The 15001-nt window shown below is 50.6% G+C and overlaps 1 protein-coding gene across 2 annotated transcripts in view; it reads left to right on the top strand.

Annotated features, from left to right (window-relative positions):
• The window catches only part of PKNOX2 (PBX/knotted 1 homeobox 2), a 316850-nt gene that overhangs the window by 146562 nt on the left and 155287 nt on the right, over positions 1-15001 (top strand). The window lies entirely within an intron of this gene.

Genomic DNA, 15001 nt, shown 5'->3' with positions numbered 1-15001 from the left:
CCCAAAGCTGTATTATTCTGCGCCTCTGAGCTGGAATTCCTGATTTGGGGACTGTTTGCATCTGGGCCTGTTCACAAATGATTGTTCTTGTTTACAAAAGAACATACATTAAAGCTCAGCACTGGAGGAATCCTGGCTCCCTCCCCACCTCCCTGCCCCGACTCACCTGCTTGTAGGAGGTGGGGGAGAGGGGAGACCCGGGAGAGGAAGGGAGCTGGCAATTCCTGAGGTTTTGCGGCTGAAAAGAGCATCTCCTTGTCCCCTGGCGGCCAAAGGAGTGGGTAGGAAGTTGAGTCCTTGGGGACCAGGTGGTGAGCCAGAGGCTTCGTTTCCATGGCCCTGAGGACACCAAAGAGTAAAAGGGCTCCATATTTATTGTGGCCAGACAGTGTGGGCTGATGGTTAGGGGCCTTGGTACTGGAATCAGATCTGGGTTAGAAAGCCAATTTCTTCACTTACTAGGCATGTGGCATTGGGCAGTTAGGTAACATCTCTTGACCTCAGTGTTCTTGCTTTAGAAAAGAGGAGGAAGAAAAAGGTGTTGCTGCCCCCAAGGTAAGGATGAAGACGGGTAATATTTTAGAATGGTGGCCCCCAGATGGCAAGGACTCCGTAAAGGGTGGGTGAAGTTGTGTTATCATCGCGATGATCATTCTCTCATCCTGTCTCCTCTCCTTGTTGCTCCCTGTCACCCATCTGAAGCTTGCTTGCTCACTCAGCTTTGCCTACGTCTGCCTCCAGGCTCTGTCACTCCCCGAGCCAGTGGAGTGGGATGCAAAGCACTTTGCACATGTTCCCAACGACTGGGGAGTGGTAGGAATCAGTCACCTGCCTTCCCAAGAAGGGAAGAGTGGCAGACTCCCGGGGGCCTGAGCTTGCTGGCGGAATGAGACCTTGCCCCAGATGACAGTGGCCAGCCTTAGGGCTTTGAGAGCTCGGCACCAGCTGCCCCCTCCCACAGCCCGAGCTGGACGGCTGGTCGCCATGCGAGCCATGCAGCCAGGCTCTCCAGCCTTCGCGTCCACACCCACCCCGGCTTCCCTGGAATCTCGACTTCCTCCCAGAGGTGCCCAGCTTCTCTCCTCCTCTGTCACCCCGGTCCCCCATGCCGCCACACACACACTAAAACCATAACTTTTTTCCCCGTTCCCATTATCTCTAACCCATATACTCCAGGAAGTTTAATTTGTTCTCGGTAGTAATCACCATTAACTAGAAATTGTCTTTCTCTGTGTAAACACGTCATTAGTGAAGCTGGTTTTCTGCAGGGTCCAGATTTCATTTTTATTAAAATGAAACACTTTCAGGCGCCTCACTGTGTCCAAGGAGAGAGAGTATAATTTTAACCCATTGGGTTGGCCACAGATAATTGGGCTGGCATTTGATTGGACGATTAGGGAAATATCTCCTTTGCATGCAGTATAATTTGCATTTTTTTCCCACTTATATGAAGCTAAGTCATGCTTTCGTACACAGGCAGTTTTAATGAGCATTATAAATCCTAATGAATATATTTTCATGTTCATTTTATTGGCTTGTTTTTATTACTAGAGGTCTGAAAAACAGGGCCAGTGAGGGAGCCGTGGAGGAAATGGCAAGAAGAGCCCCCTGGCAGCCTTGCGCCCCCTCCCTTCTCCCTCCACAGGCTGCCAGGGGGTGGAGGGCTCCGGGAGACCCGGAGGAGTCATCCAGGTCCTCTTCAACCCAAAGCAGAAGTTGCTTAGGCCCCCAGGGGATGCAGGAGAAATGTCCCTTGCCCTGGGGCCAGCCCACCTCCTGCTGCAGGCTGCACCCCCTCCCCAACCCCTCCCCGCAGTGTCAGCCACATTGTCAGCGCCAAAGCTGTTAGAGCGCTAAAACCTACTTCTTTGTGGTCTGAACCGGAAGGGACAGCGAAGTACTTCTGCACAGTGTCTGGCACGTGCTGGGAACTCCATGCAGGTCGATCAGACAGAATCAGGTTGACTTCTCACTCACAAGGAGTTACCATTAATCAGAGCACCGGGTTTTCAAACAATGCCCCTAAAAGGCAGTTAACGAGTTCAGGGAGCACAGTTTTCTCCCGGATGATTCAGAAGGTACGTCTGTATCTTAGGCCTTCAGAACATCATTATGAATATCAGAGGTTTTGGAGTTCTGCTTGTCTCTCCATTAATTAATGCGTCCACTCATTGAATAAATGTTGGGGGGGCGCCCTACTGTGTTCTAGGCCCTGAGCCAGGTCACCTATAAAGCGGTCCCTAAAATCGCCACCAGCTCCAAACAATTTCAGTAATAAGTGACCAGTGAAATAACCTTTTTGTTCCAGCCTGTGGCTCTGCTTCTGGATCATTGTCTGTCCACCAGGTGTTTGATCTCTCTCCATCGGGCACCCGAAGACCTGCTGTTGTGCCTGGCTCTTGCAGTCACCTTCACAGACGAGGACTTTTGTCCTTGTTTCCACACTGAGCCCGGCCCTGGGGACTCCCCTGCTTGACCCTTTGCCTTTTATTCCAGCTGAAGGGCAGCCTTGAAATTTCTTCCCCTCAGGACCCTGGGGAGGGCCCACCTTCCCTTGCTTCAGAGGACTGAGCAGCACTTGGCCTTGGACCCTGCCATGGGGAGCCTGGCAGGAGGCCTGTCTGGTCTCATGTGTTGTCTACCCACTGACCTCCTTCTCCTTACCATACAACCTGCTCTCTGCTGAGGGCTCCAACCCACTCCTCTTCCCCCGCCCCTTTCACTTTCGTTTTTTTTTTAAATGTATTTTTATTTATTTAAATTTTTTAATGTTTATTCATTTTTTGAGAGAGAGAAAGAGAGCGTGCATGCGTGAGCGAGTGGGGGAGGGGCAGAGAGAGAGGGAGACACAGAATTTGAAACAGGCTCCAGGCTCTAAGCTGTCAGAACAGAGCCAGACACAGGGCTCGAACTCACAAACTGTGAGATCACGACCTGAGCTGAAGTTGGATGCTTAACCAGTTGAGCCACCCACGTGCCCCTTGTTTTTTGTTTCTGTTTTTGTTTTTGTTTTTGTTTTAATCAGAAAGATGTTTGCTGCTCACAGAGTTTGGGAGCTTTAAGGATGTTTCAGAAGTTAATTCAAGTTAAAACTAGTTCAGTGCCTTTTGGCACCATCTCTTCAAAATGGCAGCTGAGTGCTTCGGGGTGACTGTCCCCATGAAAGTGGGCGCTCGTGTGGGTTTTGGCTGCTTCCTCTATCACCCCCACTGCCACACATACACAGCTGAACATGTCTTGCTGTGGCCTTGAGGGCAACTTGGGCAACTTTATGCTTTCCTGCTCTTCAAGAGAGGTTCCCTGACCAACTACCAGGTGCCCGCTTCTGTAAGAAATGGGAAACTAACAGACTGGCCTTGTGGCATAGTGGGTAGGGTACTGGCCACAGTGGAAGGCCTCAGTTGATTCTAGCTTTGTTGCTTTCAGATACATGACTTCAGGCCAGCATCTCACTTCCCTGGGCTTCTTTCTCCCCCTCTGTAACATGGGAATAACAATTCTCACCCATGTCACAGGAGGTAGGGGGGATTTAAATGAGATAGCAATTGTGGAAACTGTAAACGCTCATTAGTACCCAGGTTGAATGTGACCAAGTCCCGGAGTGATTCAGACCTTGAGTCCTGGATCCTGGCCCATTTCTCATCTTGGAAGGGCTGGCGAGAGGCTAAGAGTTGCCATCGGGATGGGACGTTGGGTATTTGTGTGTCTGCCTTTCCCAAAAAGGAGATAGAAGGAAGCTCTGGCTGGAGTTTCACCATTGGCAAGGTTTCATAGGCCTGGTTTTATCCTCTTGTGTGCTCGGAGACCCGTCGCTGCCAAGCGAGTGCCTGTACTTGGCCTCAAGGAATGGGTAAGACTCTCCCGTGGACATCTTTCCCTGGAGAGTATAGTGCCTCAAATAATACTGCATCTGCACGCAGGGTGCTCTGATGCTGAGCACTGATGTGTCTCTGTTTAACATGGTAGGTCAGCCTTGTCTTCCATTAAGAATACAAACTTCTTCCAGACAGGGGCCCTTGTCCAAGACTTTTTCCACATGCTCCCTCTTTATTACCACACCCACAGTGCTAGGCATATGGTCAACTGCTCAATAAATGCTTTTTTTTTTAAATATTCAAGATAGTGAACATACAGTGAAGTCTTGGCTTCAGGAGTAGAACCCAGTGATTCATCTCTTACTTATGACACCCGGTGCTCATCCCCACAAGTGCCCTCCTTAATGCCCATCATGCGTTTAACCTCAATAAGTGCTTTTTGATGACGTCACTGGCTGGCACAGGCTCCAGGTACCTCTTGGCCAGTGTATCTCACCCTCAAGTCAAGGCTAACTTGACCAGTTGGTCTTGCTCAGAAGGCAGGGAGGTGGGCCAGAGGACTGTCCTTGTTGGCTCTGCAGACCCAATAGAAGTCACTCACCTGGAATACCAGATTGCCTTTAAAAAAAGGTGCTAAGTGCAAAAGCAAGGCCTTCAGTTAAGGGGTGTAATGGTACTGGCTCATTCCCGAGCTCTGCCTGGAGGAAGTTTGTGTCTGTGGAGCAAAGCCTTTGTAAAGAGAGCAACTTGCCCACAGCTCAAGAGGGCGAGAGGATCCAGAGCGGCCCTCCCATCGCCTGCAACCAACTATTTGAGGGAAATAGTTAGTTTCCCGCAAAGCCAACTTTTCAAAAGACTGTTCTTTCATTAGGAGCGGCCAGATGTGGTTCTAGAGAGAAGAGGGCCACCTGCTCACGAGGCATGGACTTGGGCCGCAGTTCTAGTCGAGGAAGGGCAGCAGAGGAGGAGGCAGGCCCCAGTCCCCTTTGAGAGGTGGGGCTGAGGGTCAGAGCAAACCCGGTATGAGACCAGCCGCACAGGGGGGACCAAAGGCAGCTGGTGTTCTAGCTGCTGTGAGAGATGGCTGGCTGATGTCAGGGCCACCCCAGAGACAGCCATCTCTTCCTCTCTGGCTGGGGGTATTTGTTTAGAGTCCCGGGTGCAGATTAGCCTGGCCTGAGTCTCGCAGCTTCACACTGCAGAGGGGAGGCAGGTTGGTGTGTTTGCCTTAGGGCACTTGGGGAGCTCAAGGCATTATGGGATGGCAAGAGACGCCTCCCCGAAACTGATTTTAACCCTCCTACCCCCCCTTCTTTACTCCCTCCTCTTTGTGAGGAGTTCTCGGCTTTGTTTGGGGGGAGGGGGCACTCCACCAACATCTTCTAGTTCTGTTCTAGGCACCTCCTCACTTCTCTTTCTCCTCTGACTTTCACTGCCTGTCTTATCTCTCCCTTTCCTGCTGGTCCCCACGGCTCCCAACCCCCTCTCCTCTTTTCTTCACTTTCTGTGGTTAGTTTTTGGGTGTGCCTTTTGTTCAGCGATGTCCCCTCACCCTTTATGGTTGTCTCTGGACGCGATGCTGGGTTAGAGGCTTCCTGTCTGTCCCCAGCCCCGGACTCTACAGTGAGTGCTCAGTTGGTGCACGGAGAGCCCAAAGCAAAGCTCTGTCACGCCCTGGCTGTGTGACTGGGCACCAGTGCCTCCTCTTCTCGGAGCCTCAGTTTCCCCAGACATGCAAAGGGGGAAGATGCGCCCTGCTCCATAAAAGACCTCTCTCGGGAGTCAAGCTCTGCTCCTCCTCCCCGCCCCCTCACCCCCTTCCGTCTGGGCAGACTCAGCCTCTCCCTTCCTGGCTGGAGCAGGGGGAAGGCTGGGCGAGGATTGGGGGCGGGGCAAATGGAGGGGAGCTGCTGCTGGGACTAGTTCAGGCAAACAGCAGGGCCCACTGCCGAGGCTCCAGCCCCCACTTACACTGCTGTAACAGCTGCAGTCCAGCTGCTGGCACCCCTGCTGGGGGAGCGTGCTAAACCTCTCCGGGGTCAGCACTGTGGTATGTCGGTTTCCATAGCAACCAGCCAACGGGCCACTTTCTCAGAACAATTCCCCTACTCAGCCGGGTTCTGGACTTAGCTCAGCCCAAGGGCATGTGGCTGAGGAGCAAAACAGGAGGGGGAGAGGCTGCCCCAGGGCCAGACTGGGCCCCACAGAAGTGGCTATCTTGAGCCTTAGCACAAAGGGCATGGACCAGAGGACAAGACATGCCGACTGTCTTCCTGTCCTGGCTCTCCCTTGCCCCCTCTCTCTGCTCCCCCCCACCCCCACACCCTGCCCATCCACAGACCGCCCAGCTCGGCCTGGTTGGAAGAAGTATCAGGTCTTTGTTTGGATCTGGACAACAGCTGCCTTGGCTAGGCTCAGAGCTGGGAGGAGAAAGTCCCAGAATGATGTGTAAGTGGAGGGGGAGAGGGCCTCCATCTCTGCACCTTCCATCCAGCTCTTCCAGGCCCACCGGAATCCCATTTGCCCCACACTGAGTGACCTCAGCAAAAATGAGGTCCTCTTTTGATGATAAGTCATCTCCCCATTTTTAGAGGGCAAGAACGGTCACCTTTCTCAAGCCCCTTAAGGAATCATCTCCCTGACCCTGAGCAGGTTGGTGCCACGCCTGACATTTTCAAAAAGAGAGACCTGTTAGAGGAGAAAATTCAGATAGGAACTACCAGGGGACCTTGATGGAGTTTTCTGGATGGTGGGGGAGGGTTGCCTGGGGCTGGGGGCTGGGTGGGGGCATTGCTCCTCTCCCTGGTTGAGCTCCCTGTTCAGCTGCAAAAACTGTGATGAGCGCCAGCTCTTTGGAATGCAGCTCAGACCACTGTGGACTTGGGGGCCCTGGGGACTTTGTCACCGGACAGGAGTTCATTTTCAGAAAGGAGCCATTAGCCAATGGGGAAACTGAGGTCAAAGATAGATAGTGTTTCTGAGTGGGCCTAATAACTGCAGGGCTGGGCATTGGGGCTGGGACATGGCAGCCCGGGTGGTCCCTGCCAAGACTTGGGGAGGCATAGTGTGTTCTCAGAGTAACCTGCCTAGTTGTCTTGTTCCTCTACTCTGTTAAAGGGTTTCTCACTTTCAAGAGGCCTCATTCTTCATACCCCTCCCCTCACCCCATTTACCACCCCTACCCTTAAAAGGAGGAGACAGATGTCCTTTCTTCCATGTACCACAGCTGCAGCCAGACAGGACACATTTTCCCTAATCCCTGGAAACAGGTGTGGAGCGATTCCCAGCCCCCTAGGGATGTGGGGCATTCAGGAAGGTGGCCAATTTTAGAAGCTGCGTAGATTCCCATCCTCCTCTGGCCCCATCTGTGAAATGGGAGCGTGGCCTTAGATTAGCACCTCCCAAAGTGGGCTCTGCAGCACGGAGGGCTCTGGGAGGGGGGGGGATGAATTCCAAAGCCAAGCAAGTGTGGGTAAAGCCGCATGAACACCCCCTTTTAAAGAGGCACAGGACTCATTACAGTTTTAAAGATTTTAAGAAGTCCAGCACTAGGGACACCTGGGTGGCTCAGTCGGTTAAGCTTCCCACTTCTAGATAAGGTCATGATCTCACAGTTGGTGGATTTAAGCCCCACATCGTTAGGCTCTGTGCTGACAGCTCAGAGCCTGGAGCCTACTTTGGATTCTATGTCTCCCTCTTTCTGCCCTGCCCCAGTTTGCGTGCTTGCGCTTGCTCATGCTCTCTCTCTCTCTTTCTCTCTCTCTGTCTCTCTCAAAAATAAATACATAAACTTAAAAAAAAAAAAAAGTCCAGCATTGAAGAAAACTCAGTTTAACCCAAAGCTTCCTCAACATCTGTGACCATGACACCCTTGTTTCAAATCCTAGAAACACACCCACCCCGGCAAACACCAGCCTCTGCAAGAAGTTCCAAGGTGTTTCTCAAAGTTCCTCATGAGCACCCCAGCACCGCAGATGGCCCACTAACGAGCTTCCATTCGTCTCGCTGCTCTTGCAGGGAGGGACCCGCAACCCTGGTTCCTGCCCCCCTGCCCTCCTCCACCACCTCATTCTGTCTGGCCGCTGGGCTTTGCTGATTATCTCCATTCCAGATGGAGACACTGGTGTCTGGGGCAGGGAGAGGCCTTGCCCTCGACCTTCAAAGAGTCAAGACAGAGGTGGAGAGGCAGTACAGGGTTGTCTCAGGTTTCTCCAGGAAGGGAAGCTCCCACAGCCTCACCACCCTCCACCCCTACCTGCCCCCTGGATGTCTGTGGGTCATCTGTGGTTTTACCGCTTCAAAAAGCGAGGCAATGCTTCTAGAACAAAGGGAGGAGAAAATTCTCGCTGCCAAGTGTCTACAAAGAAGACCCTAAATGGGTAAGCTTAAAAAAGGAAAAGTGGCCCTCTCCTCCCCACTCTCCAAACTGTCAGAAATAGCATCTCACGTTCTCCAGCCTTTAAACTTTCCAAAGGCCTTGCGTGTACATGACCTCACCTGCCCGTCAGGAGACAGCTGTGGTGTGGGCTCCAGAGCGGAACTCCGGGGCTCCAGCCCAGCTCCCTAAGTTGCCAGGCCTCTGCCCCCAGGCAGGCCACTTCAGTCCTCGGCCCCACTGTCCCCTGTGTCAAGAGGGAAGGGTAATTCCTTTCTCACAGGGCTCTTGTGGGAGTTGAGTATCGTTATCGGTGTGGTTATGGCCGGCATCACAAGAGGCTCAGTGAACACTAGCTTAGGAGAATGAAACCCCCACTAGGTAAGATTTTTCATATTTTGGGAAGGAGAAAACTGTGGCTCAAAGTGAGTGACTAGTCCAAGGTCACATGGCTGGTCGGTCCCCTGACCTGCCGTTCTTCACTTTCCCACTTTACCTCATGTCAGGAAAATGTGTCCCAGGTGGGCACACATCTCACTGTTTTCTGAGGGCTTTTAGCTACTGTGATTCCCTTTGCCCTTGACCTTTCCCTTTTTCCCAAGCAAGTAGGATACTGGCCAGAGAGAGAAGGCAAGGCAGGCCTGCCTTTCTGGAGGGGTGGTGTCAGGGGTGGAGAGGTGGGAGATGTTATTAGTTCCTTTGAAAACAGGTTTTTAAAAATAAAACTAGTTTTAGGGCACCTGGGTGGCTCTGTGGGTTGAGCATCCAACTCTTGATCTCCGTTCAGGTCATGACCTCACGGTCTATGGGATGGAGCCTGCTTGGGATTCTCTCTCTTCCCCACCCTGCCTGTCTCTCTTTCTTAAAATAAATAAGTAAATATTTTAAAAATAAAATAAAAATAGCTTTATGAATTAAGATGATCTCATTTTTTGCCAAGATCTCCTCCCCTTAGGAAAGAAAGAGCTTTTCCCTCTTCCTTCCTCTGTCCCCGGCAGCCCAGACCCTAGACTCTGCCATCAGGTGCCTTTCATCCCCTCCCTCTCCTTAGAGATGCAAAACTAATCTACACACAGGTTCCGGGCGGGGGTCAGGAGAGGCCTCTGTGCTTTCTTCCTAATCTTGACCCAGGTTTTAAATCATTTTATTTAGCACAAGAAAATGAGGGTAGAATAGGGGAAACGAGAAAAACAAGAACGCCTATAATGTGTTACACACTGTGCTAGGATCTTAGGAGTGTTCCTCTTGCAAACATCAGATCTCTGTTTTGATTTTTATTAGGTGAGAGAGAGGCTGGTGAGAGCCCTTGGAAGAAAGGGGTTCATTCCTGCAAGGTGTCTGCACTGTGACCGCCGTCCCTGTGTCTGTTACTGTCATCAGCCACAGCACAGACCCTGATTAGCATCTTCATTTGGCTCCATCACCTTCTTTCCTTCTATCTCTGTCTCCCCTTCCATCACCTGAAACTCGCACAACCAGGGAAATTGGGAAGGGCGGGTAGATTTGGTGATGAATCTCCAACAACTGGTCTACCAAATGGATATCCCCATGCTTGTGCGTGCGCTCCTGTCCCCATGCAGCTTTAACTCTGAGCCTGAATAGTGTTCTCTGTGAGTGAAGAGGAGGATGTGCTTGTCCTGGAGGCTCAGCAGGAGAGTAGCTGTCTCTGACGCTGGTCCTTGTGAGCTCATGCAGTCATGCCCTCTACCTGGCCAGGCCAGGGGGTGGGGGTGGGGGGCTCCATTTCCTTGCCTTTTCAGGAGGAGGCTGTGTGAATTATGGGAGAGAGAGAGAGAGGAAGCAGGAGCTGCTCAGAGGGATTCCGCTCTCCAGACATTAAGCTGGGCTCATTTCTGGCTCTGCTCATCTCATTTGAAGGGCTGGCCCTGCTCCAGCAGGTATCTGGGAGTAAAAACAACAAACAACCCCAAACATCTCTCAGCGCCAGATCCCCACCACAGGCGCGATTTCCTGCTCAGCTTTCTGATGGTGGGAGTGTGTGTGCATGCATGTGTGTGTGTGTGTGTGTGTGTGTGTGTGTGTGTTTTCTCTCCTGATTTACAGGCGCTTTGTGCATCAGCAGACGCAAGAGGAGCAGTGAGGCTGGGGGCAGGGAATTGTCTCTAAGCAGAGGCCTGATTAGAACAAGGAGCTAATCAGCACTATTTATGAAGGTATTTTGCACAGGAATCTGTGGTAAGTGATGGAAGTGGGGCGGCCTGCCAGGAGAGAAGAAGGGAGAAAACACCACATCAGGGTCTGACAACCGAAAGCCAGGAGGGTTGGAGGAGGGTTCAGACTCTGAGACAACTTTATCCACAACTTTCCTCTGAGGGTCCCCAGCCTGACGGTCACTGAGAGTCTCAGAAGGAAAACAGGAGCAAGGTCCCAGCAGACCCGCCAGCTGAGCAGAGTGTGGTGGTTCTCCCCACAGTGCTCTCAGCCTGAACATACAAGCCCACCAGGCAGACCGGCCACTCAGACATCAGGGAAGAGCATTAAATAGCATCTCTCAGTCCAGCTTTCCTTTTTCTTCTATGTTCTCTATTTGGGAAGCATGTACTGGAGAAGCTGCATCATTAACAGTGGGAAGAATTTTAATTAAGAACAGGGAGACCTTGGACTTGTCACATGACCTTTCGGAACCTGGTTTTCCTGTGTATAGAATGAAGGCTGATGACAGCGTCTTTGTCACTGAGTGCACCGGCAGGGTCAGCTGTGGTGTGGGAAAGTGCTTTTTCAAGGAATGCAGATGGGTATTTTGTTCTTATCATGAGGAGGGTTTGCTCAGCACCTTAATGCTAGGTTTGGGGCCAGGGCCGAAGCTTAGAAGTTATGTCCTAGCGTTACTCTCTCAACTGTGGTCTCCAAGAAGTTATTTCTTCCTTGCATCCTTGCATTCAAATTAATCCTGGTTTGCAGAATCGAAAATCACATTATTTAAAGAGTGTAAAGCTGATCCGTTAGGCCTTCAACTAAAAGCCCCTGGAGGGCAGGGGAGCCCGGAACTTCATGTGACAAAACTCTCTTGTTTCGAGGAGAAATCCCTCCAGCAGTAATATCTGTTTTATGCCCACAAGGTCTGGACTTGGGCAAGCACTTTAAGCCCACAGCCGGCTACATAATCTCTGAGAATTCTGTGGCCCTCTTGGGGCCAGCCAAGGAGGCCAGGAAGTGGCTTTGGTCCCATCAGTCATGCTGGCGCCAGAAACCCAACAGCAGTGGAGTTGGGGGAGATGTCTGGTGGGGGAGACAGGGGCCACCGCGGTGGGGGATGGGTGCCACTCTTCTCATGCCCCCATTGTCCCCGGGGGCTGCCAGAGGTGGTCCCCAGAACAGTGACCATAAAGTGCCTCATGGGAGGAGACGGATGAAAGACATGGGGATTCTTGTAAATTTTTAATCTGAAAAATAAAGAAAGTGTGAATTAGAATTAATGCAGGTATTAAATATTTAAACTTTCTGTACTCACTTTCATTTTTAACATATTCCACCCTCAAAAACCTCGGTAGCGTTTGTCAGATTGTTCTCGAGATGTTCCTCTCTCTCCACCTCGCCCTCCCCCCACCAGCCCCAGCCCCAAAGTTAGACTGCAGGTATTCATCATCCTGATGGAAATTTTCATTTTATTTCTCCTACAGGAACCATCTGATCTCTCTTTATATTTATGCTTTCTCTATACGGCAGTGTAAATAATTAATGCCATTATAAACACATCCTATGCAAAATATTTATTAGAAAAAATAACTCTTTAATTTGGCATGTCATTTAATTCCATTTTGTAATCATAGCGCATGGGCTACAATTAACGCCAGAATTGGGGAAACCAGCCTGTCTGCTCACACTTACAGAGGGATGGCAAAGCCCCCCAGACCAAAGCCCACCGGGCCCCTTGGCCATTCGCTACTTGTGTGTGTTTCGATGAGGGATGCAGGTGGTGTCCACCCTCCAGTGTGGTGCCGGGAGTGAGTCTGGAAGTGAGATAGGAGACTCACTTCTCTCTTCAGAGGAATGGGAGGTCGGGGTATTCTAGGTCTTTTAGAGTGCCTTTGGTAACATGCATTCAAAAAGATGCTGGCACCTTAGTTATAGGGCATTTTTACATTTTGCAGTGTGGAGTGTGGGTGGGTTGGGGGGGAGGGCTGTGGTGTTCCTTGGAGTTTGGGTGAATTCCCACATAGGATTGGCTTGGGGAAGAGTAATAAATAGTTCCTAGAGATTGGGCTTCATGCATGGTTTCATTTAACAAATATTTATTGAGTGCTTCATATGTGCTGGGCATCATCGTTGGCACTGTAGATACGAGTAAACAAGACTGGCAGTGGGGGTGAGAAGGGTAACCATTCCTGAAGATTCCGCCATTGCCTCTGTGCATTCCCTGTCCCCCACTAAACAATCTTTCTAGCTATCTTAAGGAATCTGTCTACCAGAGAAGAATCTTTCCCAGTGTTCAAGGACTCATGGCTAGTATTTGAATAACTCAGTGTTCCTGGATTTATCACTTTCTGTGGGTTTATGTATCACTGCTTTGCAAATAAGACTGTAGCTAGCACCGGCCTGCCCTCCCTGGGATTCTGAGAGCCAAACACATGACCTGAACATTCTCTTATTCTGGACTCCAGTTATGGCTCCCCCTCTGCAGTTAGGTGAGTGGCTCTCTTTGGACACTGCTGACCCCCTGGTGACATACTTCTCCATGCATGATCTCAAGGGCCCAGACTTTGGGTTGAAGCTCTGGGGATTTTAATTTCAGTTTTTCTGTGGCATTTGTTAGCCAAACTAAAAATCTCCTATATGCTTGTGGCCCAAACTCTTATTAATCGGGTCAAGGGGTAGAGAGTAATGAGGGGACAACCGAAGCCCTGGAAAAATCTTTATTTTGTAGTTAGCCATTTGCTACTCTTTGTCTGAAAGGCCAGTGTGGCCTCCCAGCCTTAATTTCATCGAGGAAAAAATTAAAACAGGTGGCAGCCAGCTCCCACCTTCCCAGAAGACCTCTTCTGAGTGTCTCCCAAGATAAGATGGCAGGAAGAAGCATGCAAATCATAACCCACCCCACTCTCCTCCCCACAGCGCCCCTAGATGTGGGTCTATGACAGGACTGGGCTATTTAGGGAGGGTGACATCTAACTAGAGAGGCCCTGTGTGAGGGGTTCTCCAGGCTGCCAGGGGCTCTCACTTGGCTGAGAGCAAACAGGCTGGGTCTTGGTTGCCTTGGGGATGAAACAGAAGGTTCTACAGGGATGACCCCTGATGATTTTATTTCTGTGTTCTTTACAGGGAGCTCATGATCTTGTTAGGGATTTGGAAGAAGGAAGTTTGAATGACTTCATTTTTCTAGCCCTGTCATTCTCTCCTTCCCATGGCAGGGGCCTCGGACTGGGTCTATATTCTGACTTTCTTTGGGAGGAAGATTTTAAGGGGCTCTGGGTTAGTTCTGCAAGTCCAACTTGGCCCTTTGTCTCCCTTTTAGAAAATGGGCTTTTGCCTTTATCTAAGTCCAATCTAAAGACTCATGGGCTCCAGCACTGAATGCTGCCTAGATGTGTGTTCTGTGCTCTTCTGCTGGAATTGACCTTTGCTCATCATCTGCGCTGGGGTGACTTCCCAGCTCCTACTGCCATCCCATGTCAGAACACGTACATGGTTCAGCTTCAGCCCCAATTCTGTTTCCATTCATTCATTCATTCATTCATTCAATATTTACCAGGCATTCTATCTCAGGGCACTTTGCTAAGCACTTGATTTTCAGAGGTTTTCAGTTCCTGCCCCCAAGAAGGTTCTGGCTTCACTTCTACTTAGTCCTTCAATGTCTATCCTCTCATGAAAATAGCAATAAGCAACTTGATGACTTATTCAAGGAATAAAACCCTGTGCGGCCCAGAAAGAAGCATCTCCTCTGTGGGTCCTGCTCCAGTTCATGGCCCAGAGCCTGTTCCTTGCTCCACTTGGCCCATGGAGTCCAAAATGAGGTGACTCTAACTGGAGCCATTGAGGGGCCCACCATGCTGATGAGGAAGCCGCTGCTGTCCACAATGCACAAAAGATGCACCACTGGCTTTCTCAGTCCTGTTAATAAATCCTGCTCTTGTTTTACTGATGTCTGTGGCCTGGAGTGGCAGTACCACGGGCCATAAGCACGACAGTGACAAACCTAGAGAACACAGCAAGCCCAGAGCCAAGCAATGCCTTTTATTAAACCTGACACATATCCAATAACCGAGTATCCTAGAACGTTTAGAACAAATTCCGTGGAGGCTTGGAGAGAGCAAAGGGGTAAGGGCGGACAGCAGTGGTGCCGCTGGGACTCAGAGAGCACTGGGGTGTGAGAAAAGCAGGCCAGGTGTTATTCTGTAAGTCTGTCTCGATGCGCCTGATTCTGGATCCTTCGTTATTGGTCTGCTGATAGAATGTCTGACTCTGGGGGCACCTGGGTGGCTCCATCAGTTAAGCGTCCAACTTCAGCTCAGGTCTTGATCTCACGGTCATGGGTTTGAGCTGTGAGTTGGGATTTGTGCTAACAGCTCAGAGCCTGGAGCCTGCTTCAGAGTCTGTATCTCCCTCCGCCGCTTGTGTGCTCACTCTTCTCTCTCTCTCTCTCTCAAAAAATAAATAAATAAACTTAAAAAAAAAGTTGGACTCTATATGAAGAATAACTGGCATTTACAAAGACCATCACCACATCCAGGGCCCCTGCTCACAAGTTAACTTCCTGTGCTGTTCACACCAGCCCAGAGACCAATTCTGTTGTCCTGGTTTTGCACTTGAGATGGCAGACACACTTGAGATGCCATGGTCACAGCCACAGTCA

This window comes from Hyaena hyaena, unplaced genomic scaffold (assembly GCF_003009895.1).
Source record: "Hyaena hyaena isolate Hyena2069 unplaced genomic scaffold, ASM300989v1 scaffold_364, whole genome shotgun sequence".
NCBI classification, from domain to species: domain Eukaryota; kingdom Metazoa; phylum Chordata; class Mammalia; order Carnivora; family Hyaenidae; genus Hyaena; species Hyaena hyaena.
The sequence above is the reverse complement of the archived record's forward strand: the minus strand, read 5'-3'. Positions and strand labels throughout refer to the sequence as shown.